This window comes from Macaca thibetana, chromosome 7, assembly GCF_024542745.1.
Source record: "Macaca thibetana thibetana isolate TM-01 chromosome 7, ASM2454274v1, whole genome shotgun sequence".
Classification (NCBI taxonomy): Eukaryota; Metazoa; Chordata; class Mammalia; order Primates; family Cercopithecidae; genus Macaca; species Macaca thibetana.
Genome location: NC_065584.1, coordinates 94,194,482 through 94,203,155, shown reverse-complemented (window position 1 = coordinate 94,203,155; position 8,674 = coordinate 94,194,482). Strand labels below are relative to the sequence as shown.

Sequence of the window (8,674 nt, the reverse complement as noted above, 5' to 3'; positions counted from 1 at the left end):
CTCTCTTATTCAGACAAATGTGAAACATTGACATTTACTACTACTATTGCTACTAGTAACAATATCGTGCATGTACTCAGAACCTTAAACTTCTCAAAGCATTTTTAAATATATTTTCTTCCTTGCTGCCCCATAATTTATCTGAGATAAGCAGGTTCGGTGTCACTGACTTAATTTTATAGATACCCAGGGCAAGGACACAATGTGCTCAAGCTCACAAAACCAGCCAATAGTGACAGTAGGATTAGAATCCAAAACTTTGCAAAGCCATGAAAAACAATGAAATCATGTCCTTTTCAGCAACGTGAATGCAGCTGGAGGCAATTATCCTAAGTGAATTAATGCCAGAACAGAAAACCAAACACTGAATATTCTCACTTATAAGTGGGAGCTAAATATTGGGTGCTCATGGACACAAAGATGGCAACATTAGACTCTGGGGACTACTATAAAGAGGGGAGAGAGAAGGGGACAAGGGTTGAAAAACTAACTGTTGGGTACTATGTTCAGTATCTAGGTAATGGGATCATATCATACCCCAAACCTCAGCATCATGCAATATACCCATGTAACAGACCTGCACATGTACCCCGAGTCTAAAATAAGTTGATATTAGAAAAAAATAAATCCAGAACTTTGATCTTCAAGACCAATGCTAGAGCATAAGCCAGTCATTTTCTTCCCTTTTCCTGGGATTGTAGATTTCTTCTTGATGTGAATGAAAATAGTTGGATGACGTTTTCCAAGCACCAAGAGCTCTTTAGTAACAGGGTAACAAGAACAATTTGGCTCTTAATCTAGAATGCTTTTTCTAGATTCTTCTCCTTTTTAAAAATCTTAAAGCCTTTACTTTGAGATACTCTTTCATCCATCCCCTCACTCATGTACCAGTGAAAAAATGCATACTTGGCATATGTGAGGTCAAACTTGTGGTCCAGGTGAGCCCAGTCCTCAGCAACGGCAATGGTGTTGCTCAACTTACACACACAGCTCTCTGTACCTTGGCCAGGTCTTCACCGGGTACCACAGTGGGAGGCTGATAATTGATGCCAACCTTGAAGCCAGTGGGACACCAATCCACAAAGTGAATGCTGTGGTTGGTCTTGATGGTGACAATGCCAGTATTGACATATTTGGGAACCATGTCATCATGGTACAACAGGCAGCAAGCCATGTATTTACCATGGCAAGACTCACATTTTACCATCAGATTGACTGGCTCAAAGCAAGCACTGGTGATCTTTGCTGTAGTAAGCTGTTCATGGTAGGTTTTCTCAGTAGAGACATTAGGGGCCTATGTGAGCAGAGGGAAGTGAATGTGGGGATAGGGTACCAGGTTGGTCTGAGGTTCCGTCAGATCAATATTCAGGGCTCCATCAAATCTGAAGGAAGCAGTGATGGAAGGCACAATCTGGCTAATAAAGCAGTTAAGGTTAACGTAGGTTGGGTGCTCAATATTGAGATTTCTATGGTAGATGTCATAGATGGCCTCATTGTCTGCCATGAAGCACAATCAGAGTGCTCTAGGGTGGTGTGAGTGGTGAGGATGAAGTTGTAGGGCTCAGCTACAGCTGTGGAAACCTGGGGTGCGGTGGGGTTGGGTAAATGGAGAGCTCCAGCTTGGATTTCTTGCCATAATCAATGGAAAGAAGGTGTTATATTACATGTGCTCTGTGTATAAAATACTCAACTTAATGAGATGATCAGGAACAGAGAAGGTAGTGAAACAAAAGGAGTGAATCCAGATCTACATATTTTCTTTATATTTCTACTCCCCAGTCCTTAGAAACTATCCGAGTGCTGACAGACTATAAATGTAACAACTGTAAATTTTGCACAACTGATAAATTATTTTAGATTAGTGAGATTGCCTTCAGTTGCAAGTAATAGAACCTCACCAGAGACTGGCCTAATTTAATAAAGAATGTATTAGCTTATATAATAGAAAAGATCAGAGAAGAGCTAAGTATGTAAATACAATAGGACACTATTTTTTATCTCTTGGCTCTGCTTTTCTTTGTGTTGGCTTCATTCTCTAGTAGATTCTCTTCAAATGTCAGCACAGATGGCTACTAGCATTTCAAAAGTTATATCTTACTAGTTTAGCCTCTTTCTCAATAGTTGCATTAAACATTTCAGAGTTGATATCCATAGGTCTTGATTGGGTAACATATCCAGCCTTGAAAAAAATCACCATCATTCTGATTGGCTGAGCTTAGGTCACCTGCCAACTGCTGGAAACAATGGGTGGAGTTAGCACCACTTAAACCTTAAGGACCAAAAAAGGAGAAAGGGAATGGTATCCTAAAGGAAAAATCAAAGAACTGGACAGAGAAAAATTACACATACCTATTCTAGTACTCAGCTACATGCTTTAGTACTCAACAAATGCAAGAGGGAACATAAATTTTTTTTTTTTTTTTTTTTTTTTGAGACGGAGTCTTGCTCTGTCACCCAGGCTGGAGTGCAGTGGCCGGATCTCAGCTCACTGCAAGCTCCGCCTCCCGGGTTTACGCCATTCTCCTGCCTCAGCCTCCCGAGTAGCTGGGACTACAGGCGCCCGCCACCTCGCCCGGCTATTTTTTTGTATTTTTTAGTAGAGACGGGGTTTCACTGTGTTAGCCGGGATCGTCTCTCGATCTCCTGACCTCGTGATCCGCCCGTCTCGGCCTCCCAAAGTGCTGGGATTACAGGCTTGAGCCACCGCGCCCGGCCAACATAAATTATTATAGTCAAGGGTGACCTGACTTTGCTTAACTGAAAGCAAAGAGGGTTATGATGCTAAGGACAGGTGGAAAAATCTGATAGATTAAACGTTTTCAAGTTACCTTCTCTTTAACACTACATTTCCCCAGAGCTTTGCACATGTAGTAGGATTAGACAACATCTTTTGCTTTTGCATTTTTTACAGAAAAATATATTGGTGGAGAGAAGTTATGTAGGCTATAAAACAAAATTTTTAAACCTTGTAAGTGATCAGTATTCTCCAAATAGATAATCATTGTATATTTACTAATATATGAATGTAAAGATGCTGGTCTGTTCTTTAGATAAGATTATTTTTTAACTCCCGGGAAATCCCTGTGATTCACCTTTGCGTAATCTGCAGTGTTGATTCCAAGCACAACTATGTTTAGAATGGGAACCTTGTCTTTCTGTCCTATTTTTCTACAGGTGGCAATTACTGTCTCCTCAAGCCTGGAGTGTATGGTTATGGGACAGCCACTTCCTCCCTCAAATCACATCCATTAATCTGTGTGGGCAAAGTCCATCACTATCATCTCTTGACCATATTTGGCTTAGGTGGAACAGATTTTCAACTGTCACAAGTAAAATACTCCCTACAAACCAGCTAAATTCATACAAACCCAACAGACCGTGCTTTTTGTTGTTGTTGTTGCTGTTTGTGAGACAGGATCTCACTTCTGTCACCCAGGTTGGAGTGCAATGGCGCGATCATGGCTCACTGCAATTTCGACTTCCATTGCTCCTCCTACCTCAGTTTCCCAAGTAGCTGGGACTACAGGCATGTGCCACCATGCCCAGGGATTTTTTATACTTTTAGTAGAGGCAGAGTTTTGCCATGTTGTTCAGTCTGGTCTCAAAGTCCTGGACTCAAGTGGTCTGTTCTTCTCAGCCTCCTCAAGTGCTGGGATTACAGGTATGAGCCACTGTGCCTGGCCCAGACTATGCTTTTAAATAAAATTTATCAACTGATATTTGTATAACACATTCCTGTTTTCTAACTTCTGGCATGTAAACCATCTCACTTGATTATCATGGAAGCTTTGGAAGGTAGGTAGGGCAGATCATATTATTATTCTCATATCATAGGTGATGAAATAGAGATCCAGAGAGATGAGGTGAACTACTCAAGCTGATATGAGCAATAGTTAATGTAAGTCTTCAGATTCTAGACCTCAGGTTGTTCTCAAGGTGCGTGAGTTTGGGTGAGGGTGGCAGTGTTGGCTAGAAGTGACTGGGAAAAACTCTGGAATCCAAAGACTAAGGGTTTGAAGGCTGGTTCTGCTGATTGCTTGTTGTGTGACCTCAGGCAGATTTCTTAATCATGTAGCCTCAGATTACTCATCTATATTGTTAAATCATTCTTTGCCTCATAGGATTTTTGTGATGATTAAACGAAGTAACACATGAATGGCACTTGGCAGGGCCTCGTATATCTCTCCTGCTTGAATGTATCAGTTATGTCATTTTTGTTGTATATGTCCAAATCCAGATTCAACCTGCATTCACAAAGAGAAATGAAGAACTGAATCATTCATCTGTACTGTGCCAAGCTTCTGCCTCTATTAACCACATCTTTCAAGCATGGGTAGGGGGCAAGGGTGAATTGCCCCAATCAGTTGTTTACCTTGCTAAACTTGCCTTCTAATAGCTTTTCTCCCCATTCTGATTGTCCATCACAAAGCCAAGTATATGTTATATATGTTCCAAAGATTGTAAGAGTAAGAGTAATTGGTATATTCTAAGAAATAAATCTGAACTCTACAATTTGATTAAATAATTAAGTATATAGCCATGTTAAAAACAGTGAAACAAAAGTAACCATCTGAGTCTTTCTTCCTAGACTAAATAAGCCCCAATGAAAGCATTTCTCCTATTTTACTTTGTTTTGAACTTTCCTCAGTTTTAGTGCATTACAGATTTTTCCCAGTGTTAGTTTTATTAGAGATGAACCAATTATTTCCATATACCTCCAACACTGGTTCTTCTGTAAGGTTGGCTTTGAATATAGTAATGGTCAAAACATCAGTTTCATTCGGTAGATCCTGGTGGTTTTGTAGAGTAAAGGTAAATGAAAATAGCATGTTCTGGGAAGGTGCAGTCTTTCCTGTTGACTGTGGTTGATTCTTTCATTCATTCAGGACCATTGAACAGCCTGTCAGAAATGAATAAGAACAAGTGTGGAAGAACAAGACCAAATCCCTGCCAAGTGAACTTGCATTCTCATGGTGGATACAGAAAAGTAAACAGGCAATGAAGGATGGTGATGGAAGTATAGGGAGAATGTGAGCACATGCATGAAGAGCACCAAACTCAGACTGTGGAAACTCTTCTCAGAGACGGTGACATCTAAGCAGAGGGCTGACCAATGACTGTGGATTAGCAAGTCAGTGTTTGCTGGGAGGAGGGAAGAGGTAACTATTTCAGGCCCAAAGAGAGGATGCAAGGGCTGTAAGGATGGAATGAACTTCGCTGGTTTATGGCGTGCAGAATTCTAGGAGAAACCTGACAGGAGAGGGGCATAAGGAATTAGGGCCAAAATAGGTTGCTGGTTGTGTGATTGATTTTATGGCTGCTGGTGGCAGCAAATTCCTCAGCATGAATTCTACCAAGTGAAGAAGTATTTCCTATAACTTGCTTTAAATTTCCTTAGCGTTAACTTCTCTGAGTGGCCGAGTCTCTTATGGCACAATGTAATAAGGATCTATCAGTTTTACTGCCTAGTACATATGTTTAATGCCTAAGAGAGTATAACAGTGAAAACTTCTCCCATGCCTACCCGTAAGTTCATGAAAGTGGAAGTGACCCCACTGTTCCTCTGTCTCCCAGTGGAAAGATAAATTCCCTTAGCACCAGGCTTTCTGGGGACTAAATGAAAGCAACAATGACTCAGCACTTCACGACGTGCCAAGCACAATTCTAGTTATATTATAGTGATTTAAACATCTAACAATCCTATGCTGTAGGCAGTATTGTTCTGCCCATTTTATAGGTGAGGATATTGAGACAAGGGGAGGTAAATGACTTCCACAGGGAAACCCAGCTGATGACAGGCAGAGGCAGAACTGGATCCCAGGTGGTCTGGCTCCAGAGAGTCCCCCTCCACAAAAAAGGCTGTAGCAGTTAGGTGTCCTGTGAGCTGATTCAGGAATGCCCTGCAGAGCTTCTATTGCAGTGCCATGGCAACTATAGAGCACTCCCCTGACATTTGCATGAAGACAGCAACTCTTTCATCTCTTTTTGTGGGGTGGGAAGGGTGGTGGAAGGCAACGGTGGAGTAGTCAGGACAATGTTTCACTAAAACGTGCTTATCAAAATAAGCATGTATTTAAGCTACAAATTATAACAGCTATTGGAAATTATGGTGGTTTACCATGGAAGAGATTTCAGACTCCCCTTATCTTTACTTTTGCTCTATCTTTAACATAGGTAATGAAATCAGACAGGTCTTTGTCCGTTAAAGTCTGTAACGCTTCCTGGTTCTCAAGAAGTGAAAATGAAACATTTTCTTTGCCTTTGCAGCACTGCTACACTTTATTCAAATTCAAAGACTACTTTTTACCACGACTTTGTCAGGATTTTATTTTGTTGTGTCATTTTTAAAGCAAAATTTATATTTTTAGAAGACTGTGTGACATGCTTCTGCCCCCAAATGAAAATGTGGGCTCTAACCATACCTGACATGCTTTTTGGTTTCTCTTTCAGGAGTTCATGGATTAGAATGCCAAAGACACAATATTGGTTTTGATGCATTTGCAGTAGCACAAAGTGAAGTCCTGGCGACTTTATCCTATTTTAATAAAAGAAAAAAAATGTTAAAGAGATGGGGACGATAATAGCTAAAAAACAACAACAAAAATCTGAATTCAAACTGTGATGACTTTATCAAAGGACTTTCCTACTGACATTCAACATAACCTCAAAATTAACATCATCTTGCTGATATTTGTAGTTTACTCACAACTTTTCAACTACACTCTACTCTCTTTTGGGGAAAAGAAAGTTATGCATGCTAGCTGTTTTCAAGTTTAGCAGATGAACTTTGAAAATACTTGCTGGAGAGTGAGATAAAAACAAAAACACTGTGTAATATTTCTATTACCAGGAACAAAATTGCTTCTATGAAAAAATATTTGAGGAACATCTTTAATTTGTTGCTGGGATTGATTTGTGTGTTTGTGTGTGTGTTGCTTAATTCTTTGTTCTGGTCAAAATCTGTCAAGTTGGATCAGGCCATTTGATCCTATCCTATTTCCAGTCTTCTTCTAGGACCTGTGAGCATGGGCAAACACTTTTTAATTATCCTGATCAAGTGTGGGGGACATCCTTTTGCTGACCCCACTTGTAATCAACTGTGATATCCTAGAAGCAGGCGAATTGATTGCTTCTGTCCTCCCCAACTAGCCAGAAGAGTAGGTCATACATTATCCTGGCCCTTTGAAAAAATCCAACTCAGTGATTGATTTTATGGCTGCCGGTGGCAGCAAATTCCTCAGCATGAATTCTACCAAGTGAAGAAGTATTTCCTATAACTTGCTTTAAATTTCCTTAGCATTAACTTCTCTGAGTGGCCCAGTCTCTTATGGGACAATGTAATAAGGATCTATCAGTTTTACTGCCTAGTACATACCTTTAATGCCTAAGTAAATCTCTCTTATTTTTCAGTCCAGGCTTAGTAATTCTGACTTTTGAAATCTCCTGTCATGATCAAATCTACACTGCACTTTATTTCTTGCTCTGCCCTGGAATTCAGCCATTCCTGCACTACATTTCTTAAGGTGAAGAAGTGAAAGATGAAGACAGCAATCCAAGTGAACATGTATTATTCTCTTCTATAATGCTATTGTATTATATTCCCTCTTTTTTTCATTCTCTTGATTTCTCTGCACAAAAGAGGGAAATTCATCCAAAGCAACGGAAAGTTTCCTTGAAAGATTTTTTTTTATTATTATAATACTTTAAGTTCTAGGGTACATGTGCATAATGTGCAGATTTGTTACATATGTATACTTGTGCCATGTTGCTGTGCTGCACCCATCAACTCGTCAGCACCCATCAACTCGTCATTTACATCAGGTATAACTCCCAATGCAATCCCTCCCCCCTCCCCCCTCCCCATGATGAAAGATTTTTATCTAGTCACACTTACATACAGTGTAATGTCCCCCTCTTAGAGCATTGTACAGTTTGGGATTTGTTTTTAATCCCGTGGAAAATGTCCTAACAGGGCTTTGGTGTATCTTTGTTCCAATTTCTATATTCCTTGGGGAGGGGGAGAAGTTTCTTTTTATTAAATGAAATACACGTCTACTTTATTAAATAAATAGGCACCTCAACCATTAGTTGCTAATGAAACAAAAATATAAATAAAACATCTAACTATCCAAGTACTATGTTTTCTTTACATTTGCCCCAAAATGTGCCTCATCTCCCTGCACCTCCAAATAATATTTCTAGTGTTTTTCATTTTATTAGTTTTGCAATGTCACTGTCCAGATAGAATTATTTGATGGCTTAAGACAACTTTTGTAGGATTTTCAAGCCCTAAATTAAAAAATCATATTTCAATAAAACAGATCTTGTCATTTATTTATTGGGATGTGTGTGAGAGGGACCTGCTGCTTCACACTCGTCCAGTACATTGGCTTTGAAATACACTTGAATTTGTGGAGGCAGGGTGTAGAATGACAAAAACAAACAAATCCCCACAATACAGACCAAACTGGGGTACTCACAGACAGATTGATTTTAATTTTATTTTAATTTTGGAGTTTCTGTGAGAAGAATGAGGAGAGAGAAAAATGGGGAAAGGGGAGATAGCATATTTAGGGTATGACAAATTGGGAATGGCTCTGCAGTGATCTTTTTCTTTTCTTTTCTTTTTTTTTTTTGTTTTTTTTGAGACACAGTCTCACTCTGTCACCCAAGC

At 39.7% G+C, this 8,674-nt stretch overlaps 1 long non-coding RNA gene and 1 pseudogene across 1 annotated transcript; one reads left to right on the top strand and one right to left on the bottom strand.

Annotated features, from left to right (window-relative positions):
- Positions 1–797: 797 nt before the first annotated feature.
- Positions 798–1,646, bottom strand: LOC126959227 (tubulin alpha-1C chain-like; annotated as a pseudogene).
- A 1,090-nt stretch (positions 1,647–2,736) lies between these two features.
- On the top strand, positions 2,737–8,315 carry LOC126959373 (uncharacterized). The gene is made up of 2 exons (XR_007727508.1): positions 2,737–5,159; positions 6,451–8,315. It is a non-coding gene; the product is annotated as an uncharacterized LOC126959373 (long non-coding RNA).
- The last annotated feature ends 359 nt before the right edge of the window (positions 8,316–8,674 follow it).